Source organism: Pseudonaja textilis, chromosome 1 (genome assembly GCF_049901715.1).
Source record: "Pseudonaja textilis isolate UNSWEBS1 chromosome 1, rPseTex1.2, whole genome shotgun sequence".
NCBI classification, from domain to species: domain Eukaryota; kingdom Metazoa; phylum Chordata; class Lepidosauria; order Squamata; family Elapidae; genus Pseudonaja; species Pseudonaja textilis.
Genome location: NC_141990.1, coordinates 171,834,720 through 171,859,472, shown reverse-complemented (window position 1 = coordinate 171,859,472; position 24,753 = coordinate 171,834,720). Strand labels below are relative to the sequence as shown.

General features: G+C 38.1%; 1 protein-coding gene across 9 annotated transcripts in view; it reads left to right on the top strand.

Annotated features, from left to right (window-relative positions):
• The first annotated feature begins 16,343 nt into the window (after positions 1 to 16,343).
• Positions 16,344 to 24,753, top strand: part of SPATS2L (spermatogenesis associated serine rich 2 like) — an 87,745-nt gene continuing 79,335 nt past the window's right edge. For 2 of the 9 annotated variants that reach the window (XM_087919735.1, XM_087919730.1), the window contains exon 1: positions 17,597 to 17,741. The gene's annotated coding sequence lies outside the window, so the exon portion shown is untranslated. Of the gene's footprint in view, positions 16,654 to 16,710; positions 17,189 to 17,596; positions 17,742 to 19,736; positions 19,781 to 24,753 lie in introns of those variants that run through there. The other 7 variants (XM_087919736.1, XM_087919731.1, XM_087919734.1 and 4 more) reach the window with 7 other exon arrangements.

Here is a 24,753-nt window from a genome sequence, read left to right as displayed (position 1 = left end):
TTCAAAGTCATCTTCCCCTTGATACTAGCCAATAAGATGAGATTTTGCTATCAGAAGACCTGATAGACATTTCCAAATATTGTTTATCACCATTCTCTTGGAAAGACTGAGTGGAAAGATTTATAAAGAATAACAGACTTGGAAGAGACCTTGGTGGTTTTCTAGTCCAACCCCTGCTGAAGCATGAGACCCTATACTATTATGGACAAATTTCTTCTTAAAAACCTCCACTGATGGCATACCCACAATTTCTGAAGGCATTCCACTTCTCTGATTACTGTCAGGAAATTTCTTCTTATTTCTAGGTTGGATCTGTTTGATAAGTTTCCATCTCACAGTTACTTCCAGTAGAGCCAGGCACCACCTATTCTATACATTTTTTTTCTTGCCTGTGTAAAATCTTACTTTACTCTCCATTAAATGTTTAAATTATTCTACAGTGATATTCATTTACTACAATGATTTTTGCAAAATGCATTAAAGCTTGAAGAATGCTTATACTGATAAAGATTATTCCTTTTGAATATTAAAGCATATAGTCAAGCAAATATTTCCAATCCTAGAATTGAAACACACATTTGAAAGGTATTTTCAAAGCAGTCAGTTAGTGGGTGTCTTACCATTCTTTCTCTTCTCCTCTAATTAAATCTTTCTGCTTTATATATTTTTTTCTTTGGCCTTATTGCAATATTCCAAAATGTTCACAGATCCTTCACAAAGAACCATTCCTAATTTAACTGGAATACAAAACAATCTTTCCGGTCTGGAATTCCTTGACTCACACTCACACTCCTCAGCTCCTCAACCCTTCTCAATGTTTTCCTTTCCTTTTTGTTATATACAGAAACGTGCTTCTCTTTTACTGCTCTTTTCAAATTAACCCTCCCCTGATGCCTACACCTGGATTTAATTCAGGTAAACCCAAAAGACAATACTTCGTTCCTAAGTTGTCAAAATGGAAAGTGCTCCAAAGGGAATTACTGAGGAGGGTGATATTAACAATTCATAAACTTAATTATCTTGCTCTCAGAAAAGATGGGGACTTAACAAACTATTTAAGCAATGCATGATTGCATTGTATAGCACCAAAAAGGCAGATGAGTTGCTCGCTGAGACCAACAGTGATACAAGCAAAAAATCAGTCTTGTTAGGAAAGGCTGTCTAATAAAAATGTACCCGGATCTTCTCTTCTTATAAAATCGTCCTGGACAGCTGTGGAGCTTACTCCCCTTCCTCTTTTGGGAAGATTTACAAACAACTTCCAGCCAGGTTTGCCCTGCAGCCTCGCCCATCCCCACTGGCAGCTCTTGCCTGGGTGGTGGTTTGGCTTTACCTTGCCCAACCTTCTTCCTCCCGCAGCTGATGGCAGAGGGGAAGGCCAGCATCCTCAGCCCCAGCAATGCCCTGTGTGCCGAGTCCCGATCTGGGGCTCTCCATACCTGGGGGAGGGGTGGTGGCATGGTCCAGTTGTTTTCATCGGCGAGAAGGGCTGCACAGCCTTTTTTGCCGATGGGAAGGCCCTTGCTGAGCATCTCGGAACTTCCTGGCAGTGGGGAGTTTTGTTGGCCGGATCCAGCCATGGCAGCACCAGGGGAAGAAGGAGACCTTTCCCTCCTTCCCAGCCAGCCCAGACACAGCTGCATGGCTTCTCCCTGGCCAGGGGAAAGGGGAGATCGCTCCCTCCTCCCGAAGAGACCTTTCCTTCCTTCCCAGCCAGCCTGGACATGGCCATGCGGTGGGGGTGGGTGGGACAGCTAGCTAACTAGGTCACGGTGAAGCAAGCCAGGTAAGCCCGGGGAGGGGTGAGTGGGGAGACAGCACAGCGGCCTAGGCCAGCCCGGGAGTTGACTTGACCGGGGTGGGGCTTGCTTGTAGGCTCACTCACCCAGAGAGATCAGGTCAGTGGGGGAAGGCAGGCAGCAATGGCGGGCAAAGACAGGTTAGCAATGGCCAGCAAGATTCAGAATGACTGGGCAGGGCAAGTGGGTGGGCCAGGAAGGGGCGGCGCCAGCCAGTGGTGTGATTTACCGGTTCTCTGAACTGTGCAGAATCATAACAACTGGTTCTATAGAATCAGATGGAACCGGTAGAATCCCACCCCTGATTCTAAGGTATTTTCAACAATTTTCTCCAGCACCACAATTCAAAGATCTCAAGTTTTTCAGCCTTTCGCATACTTTCCCAGCTTTCAGTCATAGGCTACATTTTGGGAATTCTTGGCCTCCATAATATGTCACTTTAAGTAATGTGATGCCACTACACTTTTTTTCTAGATTCACCAATCTTTTTCCCAAATAAAGTTTATATTTCATGGTGATTCATCATAAATCATAAATAATTTTTGAAACTAAGAAAATATTATGTTTTAATATTCTCATTATACTGTATATTCTGCATATAAGTTAAATAGATATGGTGATGCATAATTCTTGTACCACTTTTGAACCAATTAATGATTCCATATTCTGTTTTAATTGTTGATTCTTGGTCACCATATACAATCTTTAATGGGCTGGATGAATGCAGCTCTCATTCTGTTTCTTGGTTGTGGCAATGTCCTTTGTTCAAACTGGCCTCATATAAAACACTAAGGACATAGTAGGAATCATATGCACATATTAAAACAAATCTGGAACCCTCCTGAAACTTAATGGAGCCTTGAGAAGATTTATTGATTTCCAATACTTTCTTTAGTGCATATATTTTTTCTTTACATACTTTATGTTGATATTGAGTAAAATTATTTCAAAATTGCAGTTTATGGAATGTAATTGTTTGGTGAATTCCTGTGTTAACCTATTACGCAGAAATCACAAAGACTGTGTATACAGCTAAGAAAGGTCTTTTTATTTTTTTTTATCATCCCCTCTAAAATATATCCAAGATTCTGAAAAAAAAGCCTTAGCAGTCTTTTTTTCTTTTTGTTACATCTACATAGGAGAGACTACCAGTTAGGAGATGAAGACTGAATTGTAACTGCTAAGAATGACATCTTCTGTTTTTCACCCAGCAAGATGATGTAGTTGATGTTTGGTATGAATATTTCAACAGTGTAACAGAGCTGAAATCTCAGTCTAGAAAATAAGACTCCAGAAAAGGCTGAGATACTCTCTGCAGGTAGTTGATCTCTTCGATTATCTGGCATTTGAGACAAGGTTGCCACCTTATAGAATCAGCTTCTAAGTCTGGAGATACTCCTGGACCAGAGATTTAAGCAAGTGTTTTGGAGTCCTTTTATCATTTGCCAAATATCATGTGCCTTACACTCTGATAATGACAGACTTGGATTATTACAAGTTATGCATGTGGTTGTGATTGAAAAGGGGATTTAGGGTAAAATAGACTGATGAATAATATATAATTATCCAGGGCTTTGCTATCTACATTGATTGCCAATCTAGGCTACCATAACAATAGCATTTAGGCTTATATACCTCCCCAATGCCCCATAGTACTTTACAGCACTCTCTGGGCGGTTTACAATATTACTTGCATGTTGCCCTCAAAAATCTGGCTCCTCATTTTACCGACCTAAGAAGGAGGGAAGTCTGAGTCAACCTTGAAACCTGTCAGGATTGAACTCCAAGCTGTGGGCAAAGTTTGCCTGTAATACTTCACTTTAATTACCTAGGCTGCAAGTTTAGAAGACCACGAAGAGTTACAACTATTGGAAGGTGGCAAAGAGATTCAGGAAACTCTTTGGTGCTATCTAATAATTGCCTAATAATTGTCTGGATGTTTACAGTTAAGGCCTGGTAGTGCTTTATCTATAAACATAAGTTTAAAATGCTGAGCTTCAGCTTTTTCTAATTAAACCTTACAGTTATTATCCAAGATCCTTTTCCATTGGAAAAAAAGCAAAATAGGAGAATAGTTGAGAACTATTCCAAAACTGGAATGCTTTATATATACACTGCTCAAAAAAATAAAGGGAACACTTATACAACACAATGTAACTCCAAGTCAATCACACTTCTGTGAAATCAAACTGTCCACTTAGGTAGCAACACTGATTGACAATCAATTTCACATGCTGTTGTGCAAATGGAATAAACAGGTGGAAAGCATAGGCAGTTAGCAAGACATCCCCAATAAAGGAGTGGTTCTGCAGGTGGTAACCACAGACTACTTCTCAGTTCCTAGGCTTTCTGGCTGGTGGTTTGGTCACTTTTGAATCCTGGCGGTGCTTTCATTCTAGTGGTAGCATGGGATGGAGTCTACAACCCACACAAGGTCGGCTCAGGTCGTGCAGCTCATCCAGGATGGCACATCAATGCGAGCTGTGGCAAGGAGGTTTGCTGTGTCTGTCAGCGTAGTGTCCAGAGCATGGAGGTGCTACTATAAATCTATAATTTATAGTAGGAGACAGGCCAGTACATCAGGAGATGTGGCGGAGGCCGTAGGAGGGCAACAACCCAGCATCAGGATTGCCACCTCCACCTTTGTGCAAGGAGGGACAGGAGGAGCACTACCAGAGCCCTGCAAAATGACCTCCAGCGGGCCACAAATGTGCATGTGGCTGCTCAAATGGTCAGAAACAGATTCCATGAGGGTGGTATGAGGGCCCGACGTCCACAGGTCGAGGTTGTGCTTACATGCCAACACCATGCAGGATGTTTGGCATTTGCCAGAGAACACCAAGATTGGCTAATTCATCACTGACACCCTGTGCTCTTCACAGATGAAAGCAGGTTCACACTAAGCACATGTGACAGACGTGACAGGGTCTGGAGACACCGTGGAGAATGTTTTGCTGCCTGCAACATCCTCCAGCATGACCGGCTTGGCAGTGGGTAGGTAATGGTGTGGGGTGGCATTTCTTTAGGGGGCCGCACAGCCCTCCATGTGCTCGCCAGAGGTAGCCTGACTGCCATTAGGTACCGAGATGAGATCCTCAGGCCCCTTGTGAGACCATATGCTGGTGTGGTTGGCCCTGGGTTCCTCCTAATGCACGAGAATGCTAGACCTCATGTGGCTAGAGTGTGTCAGCAGTTCCTGCAAGATGAAGGCATTGATGCTATGGATTGGCCTGCCCGTTCCCCAGACCTGAATCCAATTGAGCACATCTGGGACATCATGTCTCGCTCCATCCACCAATGCCACGTTGCACCATAGACTGTCCAGGAGTTGGGGGTGCTTTAGTCCAGGTGTGGGAGGAGATCCCTCAGGAGACCATCCACCTCCTCATCAAGAGCATGCCCAGGCATTGTAGGGAGGTCATACAGGCACATGGAGGCCACACACACTACTGAGCCTCATTTTGACTTGTTTTAAGGACATTACATCAAAGTTGGATCAGCCTGTAGTGTTTTTTTCCACTTTAATTTTGAGTGTAACTCCAAATCCAGACCTCCATGGGTTGCTAAATTTGATTTCCATTGATAATTTTTGTGTGATTTTGTTGTCAGCACATTCAACTATGTAATGAACAAAGTATTTAATGAGTATTATGAGTATAATGAGTATTTAATATTTCATTCATTCAGATCTAGGATGTCTTATTTTTGTGTTCCCTTTATTTTTTTGAGCAGTGTATATTATCAAGCACATATTTGGTAACAAATATAATTAGAACATGATTATGATGACATGAAATAGGTACAGATAAAAGGGAGACATTAGGACAGGGACAGTAGGCACATTGGTGCACTTATGCACGCCCCTTAAAGATCTCTTAGGAATGGAGTGAGGTCAACAATAGATAGTCTAAGGTTAAAGTCTGGGGAGTTTGGAGAAGAAACCACAGAGTCAGATAGTACATTCTGGACATTGACTACTCTGTTGCTGAAGTTGTATTTTCTGCAGTCGAGTTTGGAGTGGTTTACCTTGTTTGTATCTATTTTATGCTCTGTTGTGATTGAAGCTGAAGTAGTCATTGACAGGTAGGACATTGTAGCAGATAATTTTGTGTACTATGCTTAGGTCACACCGAAGGTGGTGTAGTTCTAAGTTTTCTAAGTGCAAAATTTCGAGTCTGGTAGTATAAGGTATTCTGTTGCAAGCAGAAGAGTGGAGGACTCTTCTTGTGAAATATCTTTGGACTCTCTCAATTGTATTAATGTCCGATATGCAGTGTGGGTTCCAGTCAGATGAGCTATATTCAATAATTGTTACAGTGGGCTCTGGTACTTAGATCATTTGAAATGAATACTCCAAGGTCCTTGACAGAGTGTGAATTTAGAATTACTGAAATATACATAGAGTTACTGTGATATATTTTGCAGTATTTATTAATGTTATAATTAGTAATATTAAAGGAATGTTTCCCTTAAGTAAAAGTACTGTAAATAGTACCTGGTATCTATGTCAGGATGTCCATGCAGTCTTCTTGGCAATGATACTAAAGTAGTTTGCCATGCTATTTCTGAGAGGTTTTTTCTGCTTCCTAATGATGAGGCAGTTTTTATTATTTTATATCAATTTCTTTTATATGTTTTTAACAGGTTTTTACAAATTACCAAGAGGACATCATGTAGATAATTAATACGTAAATTATAGATTTATAAATGATTGATGATTGCTGTTTTGAACAATGTCTTGAAGCAAGGATGTTTGAATGAGAAGTGTACTGTCCAATGATTCAGTGTGAAACAACATCAAAAGAATTAATAAAGCGGCAAGCAGTGTAAACATTTGTTTAAGCTATTTTTGATTCTCCTGATTTCACTTTTCAAACAGGTTCTGAAATCTAGCATTTCCATTGTAAGCCAACACTACAATACCAGTTGCCAGATTCTTCTCTGATATACCCCTTTGGGTTGAAACATTTCACCTTTCTTCTAAAACGATTGTACTGTTTCAAATTAGTTTCATATTGATTTCAAGCTAGGTTCTTCCAGCCACACACAATTAATTCATTGATGCTATGTTTTCTATGTGTAACCTCCATATGTCAAAAGAGGATTAAATATCAGCGACTGGTGTAATCTTAGACTTTTACTGATATAGGGTCTGAGGATCAAGTTAGTTAAGTATGATCAAGGACAGATATGGAAAACCTGAGTGAAAAGCAAATAAAGCATTCCAGACTCAGATAAAGCATTCCAGACAAATGGTTGTCCAATCTTTTATTGAAAACCTCCCACGATGGAACACCCACAACTACTGGAAGCAAGCCATTCTACTGTTATTGTTTTCACTGTCAGAAAATTTTTCTCTAGTTCTAGGTTGGATTTGTCTTTAATGATCTTCCACCTGTTACTTCTTGTCGTGCCCTCAGCTGCTTTGGACAATAGGTTGATCCCCTGTTCTCTGTGACAGCCCCTTAAGTACTGGAACACAGCTATGATGTCTCCCCTAATCCTTCTCTTTTATAAGCTAGACCAATGAGGGCGAACCTTTTCGGCACCGAGTGCTGACATGGGAGCGTGTATGTGTGCACCAGAAACCATAAGAGCAGTTCCTTGGCGCACTGCACAGAAGCGCAGAAAGCCAGAAGCTGGTATTCCAGTTTCTAACATGCATGCACATGAGAAGACCAGCTGACTGGTGTGTGCCAGGGAGCTGCTCTTCCAGTTTCTGGTGCTCCCGTGCCTACGAAGACCAGCTGGCTGGCATGCACATGCATGCAGGGGAGCTGTTCTTCTGGTTTCCAGCGATCCCATGTCTGCAAAGACCAGCTGGCATGAGTGCACTGGAACCCAGAACAGCAATGAGCAACAGCTGGAGTGCCTGGAGAGATGGCTCGGCATGCCACTTGAGGCATGCGTGCCATAGGTTCACCATCATGGGACTTGACGTACCTAGCTCTCTCAACTGCTCATCATACAGTTTAGCCTCTATTATCTTTGTTGCTCTTTTCTGCCTGTTACCTAGGGCTTCAGTATCTTTTTTGTATCATGGTGACCAGAACTGGATGCAATATTCCAAGTGTGGCCTCACTAGTGCACAATAGGATGGTACTATTATTTCTCATGATCTTGATACTATATTTCTATTGATGTATCTTAGGACTTCATTGGCTTTTTTGGCAGCTGCAGCACACTGCTGACTCATATTTAAGTGGTGGTGCATTACATCCCTATCACAGTTATTACTATTGAGTCAGGTATCACCTATTCTATACCATCACCACTTTTGATTTTTTTTTCTGCTTAAGTGCAGGACCTCACTTTTTTAACCGATGAAACACATTGTAAAATTTGGCTATAACTTAAGATCACAATGTGCCAAAAATGAACTTAAGCAGAGGCTTTGAATAACAAAATCTAACTTTTATTGATCAATAAAAGGGTAAGACCCCTCCTCTCATGCACACAGATATGTAAGGAAAGTTACAAAGCACATAGAAGAAAGTAACTCTCCTTATACCTTAAGATTCTTTTAGAGGTAGAGTAACTGCATTGTAAAACACTCTAACTTTGATTTACATCTCTCCTGCAAAAAACAAATGTCCTTCTGACACTTGTTTATCTTTCATTATTCCTTCTCCTATTGTCTTGCTAATCGATCATAATTGACCTTTTAAGAGGGCTATTAACAGCATACTTCAAAAGGTGTAGGGAGTTACGGTCCCAGGGAGTACGTTCCATTCTCAAGGGGGTGGAACATAAACCAGATGGATTCTGATTTATTTAGATGGGAAAATCATGTGTCTTCAGATGAGAGAGATGTAATTAATTGCAGGCTAGTTTTACAACACGTGAAAGAGAAATATTTTCCACAACAGCAAGATGAGAAATGCCTATAGAGATATATACTTCTACATACATAGAAAAACAACTGCCTAACATCAAGGTAAGATATGCCTATAGAGTAACTCTCTATTTAATGCTATAATATATTTTATTTCTTTCCTTTATTTATTACCTTAACATTATCTTGTTGAATACAAACCTATGTTGGCTTCTAGTAATCATTTTGGCCGTTTCTAGGTGCTCACAAATCTATTGCTATGTTTTCCAGGATTTTCCCAGGTATTGATGTCAGTCTGATTATTCTGTTTCCTGGATCTATTTTTCTCCCATTTGAAGATTTGAACTCTTTTCTAGTCCTCTGGCAATGTCATGGAGCACAGTTCAGAGGAGGAAGCGGGACCATCTGAGGGGGATGGCGCATCTCCCTTGGAATATTTGGTGAGTCCAGGGACTGAGGATGGTGCTAGGGGCATCAGCAGGGAGGGGAAGAAGAGCAAATGATTGTGATATTGTACTCTGCCCCTTTCATACACACATGATGGCCAAAAGGGGCAGAGGATGCAACACAATGTTGTAACACTGCTTTTATTATTTTGATCAAAATGGTGGTTCCTGAGCCCCACATACTCCCCACAGCTGCTCATGCACTAAATTTTTTCTCCCAAATTCTTTCTTTCTTATGCTATTAGGCAGATTTAAAATCTTGTAAGAAAAAAAGGCCTGAGGGACTGCATATAGAGTATTATTAATGGAGGAACTCCACAACCTATTAAATAATTAGCAGTCAACATGGCTTCACCCCAATATGACCTGCTCAGACCAAAATCCTCTAGCAGTGAGTCCTTCATGGTTTGTAAGATTCCATTCCAGCAACACCATTCTCAGCTGCTGTGTAGGGATTTGTGTGCCTGTGTTTTATTCTTAACTGTCCCAACTACTGTTGAAAACTTGTTGACATGAATTCTGAACCTCTGTCAGTTTGCAGCTGACATACCTGTTGTTTATACCTTCTTTCTACAAAGCTTACCCATTTCTTAAATTTCTGTAGCACCTCTATTTTACTCTTTAATAAATAGCAGAACCCAAACCTGCTATAGTCATCTACAATGACCAGTGCATACTTTGTTCCTCCCAAACTGGCTTGCATTGGCCCAACTAAATCTGCATGTACCAGCTCTAGAGCCCTTGTTGTCTGCCTTGTGCTACCCTTGCTCACTTGGACTTTGATGATTTGCATACTGCACAATCCAAATATGCCTTACATCCCTTTACATGCAACTCTTCTGCATATTGTTCCATTTTTTGAACAATTTTGAAGTTGGCATGGCCAAGCTTATGGTGCAAGAGTTGAACACATGAATTATCTTGTGCCAAATTTCCAAATGTTTGTGCACATTGAATATTTTGTCCCTGCAACACATAAAGGTTGTCTTGCTTTATGCTCTTTGCAAATATTATGCTATTTTGCTTAATGAGACACTTCCCATTTACAAATGTGCTCTCAAACACTTGCTTGTCTAAACTAGAGACACTCAGCAAATTATGCTCCATTTCAGGCACACACAAAACATCATTAAACCTTGTTTCCAGATATGGAATTTGCACACTGCCTCTTCCAATGACTTTAGCCTTTTTGCCATTTGCCAAGGCTACTGCATCTCCAGCATCTGCATTCATCCTGTGAAACAATTTAGAATTATTAACAATTGTTTGACTAACCCCACAGTCAATTAGTCATCGACTTCTCCTGCAATAGCTGACTTTTGCAACAGCAGCCTGTCCATCAGCTAACCGTCTTCCTTACAAACTGCTTCTTCTGTCTTGCAAATAATTTCTTCCTCGCAAAAACTTTTTCCTTTGCAAACAGTCTTTCTTTAAGTGAGTCGTTTCACCACAAATGAAGTACCGCCTCTGTTGCTGGGTTATAATCTGATATCCCTGCTGCTCTTCTCTTCTCTGGAGACAGCCAGTCTGTGGAATTTTCCATTCTGCTCCTTGAGCAGGGATTTCTCATGTCTTTCTCTAAAATGGCATTTCTGCTCTTCAGCTATCAGACATGCTTTCAATGCTTCCAAGCACAGTTCCTGTTCTGGTTTGCATTTAAATACTGAAGAAACAATATCCCATGAGTCATCTAGACTATTTAAAACCAAAAGCACTTTCTGAGATTCAGGAATCTGTATCCCACGCTGTTCTAACTCCACAAAGAAAGTTTACATGTTCACCAGATGCTGCTCAATGGACTCTCCCAGTTGCAACCTGGCTCTGTTCAACTTTCTTGATAATTGCATGATATTGTATGCTGACACACTCACTGTACAGTCCTTAATTTCTGCCAGACCTCCTTTGCAGTCTTTAAATCAGCTACATTGATAAACTGATCATCTTCTAAACTTATAAGCCATTGCTCTGATCTGCAGCAGTTAAAAGCACTTGGGGTGGGTTTTCAAGAATATCCCACAGTTCCTTAGCTTTTAGGAAACATTCCATCTTTGCAGCCCAAATGATATAATTCTTCTGACCCAATTGTTATTCCACATGAGGCCCCCCTCCCCCATACTTTTATCAAAATTGATTCTGCACCAATCATTCCAGGTCCTCCTTGCAAGCAAGATTGCAAATGGGGGTTTATTGTCATAGCTATGTATCCAGAGAAAGAATATGAGATTTGAAGAGAAATTACCAGTACAAAGGGGACTTGTGCTTTCTATTCCTTCTCTTCATATTCTTTCTCTACCACAATTGTTTTGACTGAAATACTATTATCTGCATTCAAGTAAAAGTTCAAATGTGGGGGACTAAAAATTGATCAGTGGGCATATCTTCAAATTCAAAGTAGATATAAACAGGACAAGAAAGAATTTGGAATTAACAATAAACTCCAGCAATTAGATAAAATTATTAGGATCAGGCAAAAAAAATAACAAAATTTTATAATTATTTATTAGAAGTAGAATTAGAAGAAGAAATTGTAAAAGGGAACATGATAGCCTGGAGTAGGAATATAGGACGTAGCATCACCATAACAAAATGGGAAAAGGTCTGGGGTAGAAATAATAAAATTACAAAATCGGTAGCATATAAAGAAAATGCCTATAAAATGTTTTATAGATGGCACCTTCCTCCTTCGAGATTAGTGAAGATGCACCCCAATATGAGTCCAAATTGCTGGAAATGCAAAAAAAAAAAGAGGGAACTTTTTTCCATATGTGGTGATCCTGTACAGAAGCTCAAAAATATTGGCAGAAAATTAGAAATTGGCTGGAAGAAATGACAAGAGAACAGATTGAAATCAAACCAGAGTCCTTTCTGTTAGGGATCTTTGATAAACAAATATCAAAAAAAGTGAAATATATAATAATACAGATTTTGACAGCGGCCAGATTGACTTTTGCACAATGTTGGAAGCAGCCTCATGTTCCATCAGAGGAGATGATCATTCGAAAAATTTCAAGTGGTGCAGAAATGGACAAATTAACTTTGGCATTAAAAAATAAAGACACTTCAATATACTACAACAGCTGGAACTGCTGTTACAAATGGATAGACCAAAGATAGACTTCACACTAAAAGGCAAGAGGATAGGACAAATCCATAGTAGTGATACACAGATATATGTAAGGATTAGGTGTGTGTATATGGCATAAAATAAGGATAAAAAAGAGGTCTTACAAACTGTTGAAGATGAGAATGTTTTTAATTATTTTCTATTTTTTTCTTTCTATTTTCTTCTCCCTTTCTTCTTTTTCTCTCTTTCATTTATGTATGTGTTGTTGGTTTGTTTTAATTGTAAAATCAATTGGAGCAAAGAAAAGACCTCAGACTTATAAAAAATGTTTCCTGTCATTTGAGCTCAAATTATTAAAATATCCAATTATGGAAGCATGTCTGAAGATTAAATTTTTCAATATATAACTTAAACATTTTGAATTATATTAGTGGTATATAAACTCCTGGACAATATATTGCTATAATTCAAAAAGTATTTTTTCCTAATGGAGCAACACATATTATATGAGCATGTTTAAATTCTTATGTACTTGAAATGGAAAAATAAAATGACTGATTTTTGGCTGAATGCATATAGTTTAAACATGAACTAAACAGTTGGATTAATTTTATTCTTTGCTCTCTTTCCATATTTTTCTCTACACTTCTGACATCCAAAGTATTTTAAGGCTTTCTAAGGCTTTTATCTTATACTTCAAATGTTTTAACAAATCTTTTGTAAATTTTATTTTTCCCAGTTGGTTTTGGAATGGCAGTTGTGTTCCAGAAGAGTCTCCACTGATTCCCCAAATGTTCACTAAGCCGCCTAATACAAAACGCATGCTGTAGCTTTGTAATTAGAAAAGAACTTCTAATAAAAATAGAATATATTAAAATATATAAATATAAGAACGCTCAAATGTTCCAAAATATTAATTCTGACTGCCCCTATCTACAGAATAATTAGAAATAATATTCTGGAGACTGCAAATGCAGAAAACATTTGACTGTATAAAAGAACCGTAATCAGATGAAAATCTGTTATCTTCTAAGTAATAGCAAAACTATGATTTTAAAAAACCAGAAATGCAAGTTTGGAGGCCAAAAAATGAAGAATCAGTAATGTGATTTCAAACTATCGTAACATTAGAGCACATTCCAAGAACGCAGTTCACTACACGTTTACATGAGAGAAAATACCACCGCATTGATATGCAGACCTATAACATGAAATATTGGATGCAACGTAAACTCACTCTCTAAAATCTGGGTGTTATGGCACCTGAGAGCATTACCCTGTGAGTAAAGCTGAGTAGGACTGCTTGTTTAAGGTCATTTTTAAACCAATCTTCAAATAAATAACTTTTGCCTTAAGTACAGGCATCACTCAGAAAAGTGGGTTTATTTATTTAATTTTTATGCTGCTCATCACCTACAAGGTAAAAAACAATAGTTTTGATTTACATAAATGGACTACCACTACAGACCGTGTAGCTAGGCCATACATTTCTTTAATGAATAAGTATGCAGTTAGCTATACTTTTATCTCCGAATTTTAGGGTAGGTTGATGATACTTCTGAAAAATAAGTCTCACAATTCCCGAATATTTGAGGAGAAAAGTAAACAACACAACCCCGAGATGTATCACTTCTTTTTTTTAAAAAAAAAAATTTTTTATTGGTTTTAAGACAAACATAGACAAACAAAACATAAAAACATCAAGCCATCTTCCATATATATACATACAGTGTGCCGGTTGGTTTACAAATTGTTTTGTGCTTCCATTTCGTAGTCTTCAATTACAATTACATTGTATATATTCTCATATTTTCAATCAAATATTAAATACATTAATATCATTGTTAATCAATCATTTGACTATACATTTATTCATTCATGTTTTACGAAATAATCCATATTTTACTTAGTTTTATGACAGTTCATATTATCATCTCAAATCTATCCTACAATCATTTTGTAGATATAATAAGAAAAAAAAATCTTTATATATTTATTATTTTCTCAGAATCTACATATTTCATTACCATGTTTTATTGTCAAACCATTGATAGAATAGATCCCAAATTTTATAAAACTGTTTATCATCTTGTTCTCTGATTTCAAATGTCAATCTACTCATTTCAGCACATTCCAATATTTTCTTAATGATTTCCTCCTGTAATTGTATTTTCTCATTTTTCCAGTTTTTGGCAAATACAATCCTAGCCGCTGTTAATACATTTACAATCAGGTATTTCAATTCTTTACTATATATTTCAGGTAAAATTCCCATTAAAAAATATCTCTGGTTTCAAGTCTATATGCTTTTTTGTCATTTTTTCCAACCACATGTGGATTTTAGTTCAATATTTTTTGGCATCCGCACAAGTCTACCACATATGGTAATATGAGCCAGGTATCTGATGACATTTCCAACATTTTTCAGATTTGTTCTTGAACATTCTTGCTATTCTTGTCAGGGGGAAATGCTACCTGTAAAACATCTTATACAAATTTTCTTTATATGCTGTTGACATTGTCATTTTATAATTTTGAGATCACAATTTTTGCCATTTCTCTAGATCAATCCCATAGTTTATTTGTTCTTCTTCTAGTTTAATTTCTAATAAATATCCATACAATTTTTAATCACCTTTTAATCAGTACCTGTCAAAATCTTATCTAAGTCAGTCAGTTTATCATAGAAGCTTTCTGTTTTAGAATCTTTGTCATACCTTGAATGTATTTGCGCATATGAAAACCAATTCATCTTTATACCTTGTTCCTCTAATTTTTGCATAGATTTAAGTTTACCCTTTTCATTCAATATTTCACCATATCTAACTGTTTGTTCCTTTTTATATATTATAGGATAAGAAAATGCTTCAACAGTTGATAGCCAGACTGGAATTTTCAAATAACATTGCCTTTAAGTCTTCTCCCAGTTTAACCACAGAGACTCCCATATATAATGTCTTCTAAAATACCCGTGTTTTAGTTCCCTTGTACCATAAAAAGCATGCCACCCCAACAACAGATCATGTCCTTCTAATGTCAACAATCTAGTATTTCTTAATGTTATCCATTGCTTAACCCACATCAAATTTGTAGCTTGGTAATACAACTCCCAATTAGGCAAACCAAATCCTCCTCTTATTCTAGCATCTTGCAAAAGTTTTAACTTTATTCTCGCTTTCTTACCTTGCCATATATATTTCAACACAATTGTATTTAAATCTTCAAAATAATCTTTTCCAAGCCTAACTGGAATTGTTTGAAAGAAATATAAAATTCTGGGCAGTATATTCATCTTGATTGTTGATATTCTCCCTATTAATGACAGTTGTAAATTTTCCCATTTCGCCAAATCTAGCGCTTATCTGCTGCTTAAGTTTTGATATAATTATTCTCTTTTAGTGTACTACATCTTGCTGTCAAATGTATCCCCAAGTACTTGATCTTATTCGTGACCTGAATTTTCAATACATCCGCCAGTTCTTCCTTTTGTCTTGATAGCATATTATTTGTCAAAATCTTTGTTTTATCTTTATTTATTTTCAAACCAGACACCTTTCCATATACCTCTATCTTTTCTATCAATTTTGATGCTGTTTCTAGCGAGTCTTCTAAAATGAAAACCAGATCATCTGCATTTGTTTTTCAGGATGTGCCTCATAGTATTCCAAAGTGTCCAAGATTACTCTCATATTGTCTTTAAGTTGTCTCTTTGGCAGAAATCCATTTTGATCAGGATGGATAAAATTGTTTAGGTATTTTTTAAGTCTTTCTGCCAATATTGAAGCAAAAATTTTATAATCCGTGTTTAGTAAGGAAATTGGTCTATAGTTCTTGATTTGTAATGGATCAGCCTCCTCTTTTGGGACAAGTGTAATATAAGCTTCTGACCATGATTTGGGTATCCTCTTCTTTAACATAATTTCATTCATAACTTCTAGCAATGGAAGGTTCAACGATTCTTGTAGTGTTTTGTAAAATTCTGCCGGAAGTCCATCTGGGCCTAGTGCCTTTCCATTATTTTGCTACTTGAGTGCTTCAGTTAACTCCATCATCATTATATTGCTTTCTAACATTGTTTCAATCTCTTTAGGTATCTGCATCACTTCTGACCATGGAAAAGCTGTTCCAAAACGGTTTAACCTCCCATCCCGTTAAGAGAGAGAGAGAGAGATGGGTTAGAAACGCCCAATTATAAGAAACTCCTCCTTGCTTTTTTTTTAATGCCTCAGCTAGAAAATATGTTGGTTATGAACCACTGAGCTGTCGTTATTATTACTGCAAGTAGTTTCTGGCAGGCGTGCATCATCAGAACAGATCTATATATCGTTGTAATTTGAAAGATCCAAGCAGTAACTTACAAAAAATGCGATGCTGTAGGAAACCGCACTTTGCATTTTGGCATGCAAAGGGAAAAGGGTCTGCGGCGCCTGAGAAGTCATTTCATAACGGGGCAATTAAGAGAATGCATTTGAAGAGGAAGTGAGCCTTCCCCTCTATAGCGAAGAGAGGGTAAGTGTATGTAAGTACTGTATATAGAAGAAGGGAGGGGGAAACCCTGCGAGATGGGAGTGACTGAGGAGGGCTCAACTGGGCTTGAGTGACGAGCCAAGGGAATTGAATCGCTTTCCAGCTGAACGGAAAGCACCGCCAGCTTTGAGCTGCTACGGGAAAACGAAACTCAAGGAAGAAACTTTGGAATCTCCCCGCTACTTCACAACTCGCCTTTCGTTCTGTTGCTCGTCGAGACCCGTCTCTGTCTTCGCCCGCTGCGCCTGCTCAAGGTGGAATTTGTGATTCATCGGGGTAGAGGTGCCAGGTGAGGCACCGGACGAACGCCTGACCTGCGCGCCTTCATGCTTTGCTGCCCCTCCGAAGGTAAATGGTGCCAAATGATTGCTGCTTTTCTGCGAAACGGATCGGAGACCCTCGGAGGAGCTGGGATCCAGCATTGCTGGAGGAAGGAAATAATCGCGGGTTAGCCCTTCCGAGCCTTCCAGATGATTTCTTTGACCAGCTCTGCTTGTCTTGGTCGAAGCGAAGTGCAGTTAAGTGGATAGCGCTGGGAGGAGCGGGGTAAAGAAAACAAAATCTGGTATTTTGAACGGGAAGTTTAATTAATATTCAGTTTATTAATATTCTACAAAATAAAATATATTACACAAATGTTTATTCACACAACATACTATGTCATCTCTCTCTCTCTCTCTCTCTCCCTCACACACACACACACATAAACACACATAAACAAACACACAGTCTCTGCATGTTAATCTCTTGCATTCTTTCAAGAGCAGGGGTAATCGCAACGTTGCAGTTTTGAGGAAATGGCACAGTTATCCCTGAAAAAAGGGGCGTGATGGCTCGAGACATTCTTGGATCCTATCGGAGTGTGCGTGGGAAGCCCAGAGGTCGAGTGTTTGCTTATTAACTAACTAGGCAGGAACTGTGAACCCTACAGTATTTTGTTTTTGAGGCTCGTTTTACACTACAGCGCTGTACAGTATTAATGCTCTGCAAGCAGGAATCTGAGGAGGCATCTATATTCTTGTATTTTCAACTCCCTTTGCTGTAACAGCCCCTTCCGACCCCCGAATAAGGTAGTTTCTAATATAACTATTGAATGGTATTGTGGAATTTCTGATTTGACATGACTTGGAAAAGTAATTATATTAAGTGATTGGGCAGCTTTTAAAAACTGCAATCAGGTATCAGGGTATCAGGTATCATATTTTTCAGGAAAGGCTGTGTTATATTTTTTTGAGGAGCTGCTCAAAATTATAAGGTTGAATTGTGCTAAAGTTAAAAGGCAAATGGTGAATGGATGGTTTCCCTGATTTTCATCAAGATTCTGGCTTTTTTAAACTATGGCTTCAGGAACTGTTCACATTCCTCATTCTCCTCTATATTACATTTTTACTGCCATAGTCTTGAGATTCATTAACTATTTAGTGAGAGCAACAAGAGGATTGCTTTTATTCTATACTTTCAAAATGTTTTGAAATGTTGTTTAGATTGATTTTTTTTTTGGCTTGGGTTGTAACTCAACTACAATTGCTGGCTCCTCTATTGATAGGTGGGAAGAGTAGGAGGAGAACTAATTTGTCTACATACTGTTAAAAAAAATCAAATACTGTTGCATTTTGAGATACCAAGTTGATATGTCATGGTCAACATTTCAGATTACATGCCTTAAAAATGTGTGTATTACAATAGTATCCACTCAGTATAGGATACAAAAATGAGACAGTGTCATATGTACGCTCATAGGATGTTATTTAGTTCACAACTGCACATCCAAAAATGTTGATAAACAGATACAATAACTCTATGAGTCTTAAATTTAATCTTTGTCAAAAAGGCAAATGGCCTCTAATGTAAACTTTTCAGCTTCCTTGCAGTGTTGGGGCTTTTCATCATGCTTTAGGAGAGGGCCACATCTGGGTAGCAATCTCATAATCTGGAATCTTTTAATTATTTATTTGGGGATGAGAAATAACAGGAATCTGGAGAAGGGAAAATGTAGTGTCTGAAGCAGGAATTGGGTTGCTTGAGAAGTAACTAATTATACACATACAGCCCTGAAGCATTATGGAAAGGAGAGTGCAATGGAATAAATAATGAATCAAAACAAATAAAACTGTCACATGTTAAAAACATAATACTAAATTAAAATAACAGACTTATTCCCAACAACTGGATACTTCTTAACACAGGGCTGTCAAACTTGCAGCCCGTGGGGCAGATGCATCGTTCTGACCATGCCCACGCCCAGTTTAGTGAAGGTGAAAAAAGTCCCAATATGTCATGTGACGCTGCCGTGATGATGCAAGTATAACACCCCTGTCCTAAAATATGTTCCTTCCTTGCTAATATTATCAAAGCATTTAGTGAGGAATCATAATCTAGCCCTGGTTCTGAACGTTGTTTCTCTGACCTTGAAATTAGAAACATAATTAAAGCAAAAACATATTTTTGCAAAATCTCCTAATTCAGGAGATTTGCTGAATTTTCAGTTTGCTGATTAAGTGTTAAATAGGTTGAATACTTTTTCAGTGGATATTTATGTAAGGCATTCTGCCTTCCTCCAGTCCAAATAAGATTCCAGATTACTTAGAATTGTTCAGTTAATTCCATTAAACAACGGATGGTAATATAAGAGATTTATTTGAGTTATATCCTGTTTCTCCACTAACAGATGGTGGTTATGGCAGCTAACCAATAATGTTAAATCATAACATTAAAAATATAACTAAAACATCATTAGAACACACACTAGGAAAAAAAATAGAAAAAAACATTTGTAACTTGATCAGTCAGAGCCCACTTGAAGAATACTTATTAGTCTGATTTTTATTTATTTATTTATTTTTGCTAAGATGGTCAAAAGCCTGAATGAGAAGGTCATCTCTTGAATCCTGCATCCTCTTTCAAAGATATGAATACCAGGACAGCTGCAATGGGAGAAGATAGTGTTCTCAACAGGCTCTTTCCAGAGTATAATCAGTACCTGAACTGAACTTGAACCAGACTTTTCATCAGTTAAAAATTTCAAAGCAGGGAATTACATGCTCCCTGAAGCTAAGCCTATTGCCAATCTATTGGCAACCTTCAGTTGAAGTTTCCAAGCTCCATATAGGTAACCTTAGCTATGGGAATACATTGTAAGAATCCAGAATTATTTTGAATCAATATGTATATATAAACCTACTCTGTGTCTATGCTATGTAATTTATATATTTACAGACTGAAATGGGCTTTTCCTTAGGATGTTTCATTGTACATGTTCTTAAATGTGTCTATAGTCTATTGACTACGGGCTCTCCTGCCACTCCTTGTTCAGACCTGCCTATTCCAATCTTTTTGAGTTGTTGGAAGGATTAAAATCCTTCAGAATATATTCTGGCTTCCTTCCAATATAATCAAAATGAGTAAAGTTTTTGCTTGTTTCTTCTCTTTGACAAATGTTGGGACTCCCAGGTTCTGCTCTTGTTTTGTCATGCATCCTAGTTCCTTTGGCCATCATCAATCTTCACTGTAGCTTTCACTAAAGGAAGGGATAGAAGCAACCTTTAAATCAGAGGTTCTCAATCTTTTCTTCACAACAGACCTCTTTAATACCTTTTGTGGCCATGGACTTAACTCAAGATTTAAATCATTACATTTCTTCAAACCTTCACAGATGCTCTATGATGATATTGCAGCCCCACCCCACCCCCGGGGGTCTGCAGACTACAGGTTGAGAACCACTGTTCTAACTGATTATGTTCTTAAGGCTTCTCATCAGTTTCCTGACTGATAAACACAATTGATTAAAGGTTGGTTCCCCCACCCTTGTTAATTCAGTCTTTCTCAGACATATCCCTACAAGTTCTAGAAATCAAGTTAGCACAATTGTGCAGATAATGCAATTGTAAAAATATTGCCATGTTACCATTTCATCATTGTAGCTAGCAGAGACATCTTAACAGAAAAGTTTGTGTTGTCACAGCAGTCTGACTATCTTTTATAATATGTCTTGTTTTTGTGTATTTTGCAAATAGTCAAAAAATTGTACCAAGGTATTAAAAACATGGAGGGGAGGAATTTGCTGGCAAATAATTTATCTTGTTTGTGTGAAATGTGGTGGTGGCATTTTTCAAAGGTATCTAGAGCTGGCAAGCTCAGGTGCGTGTGAAATGATTCCCATTTCAAATCTGGCACAAAAGTTTTCCTTCAAATATGTTAAGGGATTGTAAAGTGCAAACAAAACAGAAACAACCATATGAAAATATGCTAAGAGCCAAAAATCAGATACAATCTTAGAATAGAATTTGTGTTTGAAAGACTCCAAAAGTATGCATTTTCCCCCAGAATGATACACAATAGTGCTGAGTTTGCTGTAATTTTCTGTAGATTATTCTGTTAATAATCTACAAGAATATTTATAATTAATATAAACCATTAGGAAGTACTTTCTTCAGTCAGAGGTTTAAACTACTTTGAATTTGAGCCTTGAGGAATCCCAGCTTTGTTGGTTTCCTGGCATTTTAGAAGTATATTAAGCATTGCATTCTTTCCTTCCACACGCAAGAATTCCTGTGCCCACTCTTGAAAGCAGAGCTTCCAGACTTCTGTGTCTCTACAGGATATCAATATAGTATATATTTTATAGAGCTGAGCGTATTTTTTTCAAGTAGGTCAGCTGCATTAAGGAGCTACTTTGTGTTCAGTTGCTTGGACTTTTGAAAGACAATGCTGCTGCTTTTATCCATTAGAGATGTTTCATTTCACATCTTATAATTCCTGAACTTTACCTGACACAGTTTGCATAGACTTCTGCAAACCTTTGATTCAGTGGTGCACGATAAACTACTGTTGAAACTGAGTTCTTATGGCATCTCCAGATCCCTGCACAAGTGGGTAGCTGCGTTCCTGTCACAGGCAACAAATAGTCAAAATAGGGAGGGCCCTATCAAATCCGGCACCAGTTAACAGCAGTCCCCTAAGGCAGCATTTTAGGACCCACACTCTTTCTGCTTTACATCAATGACCTATGTGATCATATTAAAAGCAGATGCATCTTCTTCACCAATGACGTAAAATTATTTAACACCACTGACAATGCTATTGCCCTAGAAAACAACCTTGACTATATGTCAGAATAGTCACGTAATTGGCAACTCCAAATTTCAACTAATAAATGCTCTGTCCTACACATAGGCAATAAAAATCAGAACACAAGTTGGGTGGAAACGATCTCATAGATGACCCTCACTTTGTTAAGGACCTAGGAGTACTCATCTCAAACGATCTAAACCCCAGAGCTCACTGTAACAGCATTGCCAAAAAGGCATTAATAATTGTTAATCTAATTTTGGGGAGCTTCTTCTCCAGTAACATTGAATTGCTAACCAGGGCATACAAAACCTTTGCCAGACCAATTCTTGAATACAGCTTATCTGGAACCACACTGTATATTGGACATTAACACGATTGAGCGGGTTCAGAGGTATTTCTCTACTCACAATAGAATTCCCTATGCCTCCAGGCTTGAAATTTTGGGCTTGGACAATCTGGAAATGTACCGCCTGTGGTCTGATCTAAGCATAGTACACAAAATTGTCTGCTACAATGTCTTGCTGTCAACAACTTCTTCAGCTTCAACCACAATAATACATGGGCAAACAATCGATACAAACTCAAGGTAAACCACATCAAACTTGATGTCAGAAAATACGACTTCAGCAACAAAGTGGTCAATGCCTGGAATGCTCTACCTGACTCCATTGTTACAGCCTCAACCCCCCTCACAGCTTCTATCTCAAACTGTCTACTGTAGACCTCACCCCATTCTTAAGAGGTTCTTAAAGGGGACATGTATAAGCTCACAGCGTGCCCATTGTCCCTGTCTTACTGTCGCCGTCTATATTTCCTTCCTTCGTTCATGTTTATGTTCATACCTATACTTGTTATCTAGTACATGTTTGACAAACAAATTAAAAAATAAATAAATAAATAAACTTCCTATAAGGAAATTTACATTAGGGCTTAGTAGTTCTCCCTCAATAACTCCACAAAAATAATCCTCTTTCAATAGGTGGTAAAAGTTAGAAACGCTTTGTTTTTGTTCCCCCTTTTTAGTATGGAAACAACCAGTGTGCAAAACCAATCTATTGCTTTTTCTCTTTTTGTCCTATGTTGTGCAAAAGGAGTTAAGTGAATTTTATTGGTCCAGAATCTGTAGTAGCTTGGTTGCTGCAGTGATTTCCATCTAGTTTACAAGTCTATGGAAATTATGAATATCACAGATAATTTTCAAGATTCTTTTGAAAGCTTGAAGGGTGAAAAAAGGTAGGAAAGTGCCCATTATATGTTTGGGAAAACTTTTTTTTTCCCCAAGATATTTAAAGGTACCTGAATAATTAGAAAATATTTAAGGGTATCACGGCTTAAATTAACATGTAATTAATATTTAATCACAGTTTGTGCTGGTTTTTTAGTTCTTAGGTAAAATTACCACTGAAAAGAATGGAGTTCCAGATACAGCATTTACTTAAGTAACTACGCTGTTTTATTTTCTGGTAACAAATGCATTGCTAAAGCATTGCTAAATCAGAAAAGGACCAAAGCAAAAACCACATATCCAAATATACTAAACTATTTGTAGGAAGCTCGGGCCTGAGACATTAACTGCTGGTTGCTATATTTAAAAAGAAATGAAGCAAAATGGGAGACCCACCATTTCCATTTCAGCTTTAGGGAATCTGCATCAAAAGCATATATATGCCTTAACTGCAAAGCAGAACTCACCAATTCTTTATGGTCTGGTGTTTTCTGTTACTTTTTTGAGTAGTCCACCTTAAGACTGAACCACAAATGTTAATTTGTTTGTTTATATCCCTCCTTTATTATTTTTACAAATAACTCAAGGCAACCAACATGTCCAATACTCCTTCCTCCTATTTTCCCCACAGCTGTGAGGTGGATTGGGCTGATAGAGTGACTGGCCCAAAGTTACCCAGCTGGCTTTCATGGCTAAGGTGGGGCATGTACTAGTTATTGAAGTTTATGTATCTATCTATCCCAGCAAGTGCTTGTTGTATCTTCCATCCTAATTTTTGAACCAGTGCTTTTAGGACTCCCCCTAAACATATAAATAATAAATCGCTTTTAATATTTGCAATTAAAATATTATTTTTAATATTATTTTACTATTGAACTTTAATATTAAACTGTAACATCTATGGAGATTTATCAGTCATCCAGGTCATAGTTGTCCCAAAGGTGCTTTTACAAGAGGCAACTAGACTTTCTTGTTTTTCTTTGAAGACATTTCACTTCTCATTCAAAAAGCTTCTTCAACTCTGACTGGATGGTGAGGAATGGAAGGACTTATACTCCTTGCAGAAAGCTGGTCATTTGCATTCTTTTATAGAGAGTCATTGAGGCCACCTGACTAGTGCAAATGGGTGCGGAGCCTTCTTGGAATTGTGTTGAAGACTGGAAATAGATGCTGTCATATCCTTCCCCTTCTGTTGAGAGAGGGCTGTTCAGTTTTGACATAGATGGCCTCTTTGAGCCTTCTTTCAAACCATCTAAAGAGGGCATCTGTGTCAAAATTGAATAGCCCTTTCTCAACAGAGTGGGAGGGATACGACATCATCTATCTCCAATCTACAGCACAGTCTTTCAACAGTTCCAAGAAGGCTGCACACTCATTTGCACTACTCAGGTGAACCTGATGACATAGATAAATTTCCCAGTGGCCTCAATGACTCTCTAAAACAGGGATGTCAAACTCAAGGCCCGTGGGCCGGATCTGGCCTGTAAGATGCTTAGATCTGGCCCATGGGGTCACCCTGGAAACAACAAAGGACCAGCCCAGGGTGCCTCTGCCAGTGAAAATGGAGCTCGGGAAGACCATGCGTGGACTGCCACAATATTTTTCAACCATTTTTTTTTCAAATATCGTGGGGTGGGGGGATTGAGCATCTTTTCCAAGATTTTTCCAACTACTGTTACTCAACCATTCATAATCTCAGAAGAAAGTGGAGGGTGTCTGGTTATTTTCTTTATATCAGCGGACTTGAAAAGCTAAAAAATGAAAGTCATTGCTCCAGCCTAAAAAAA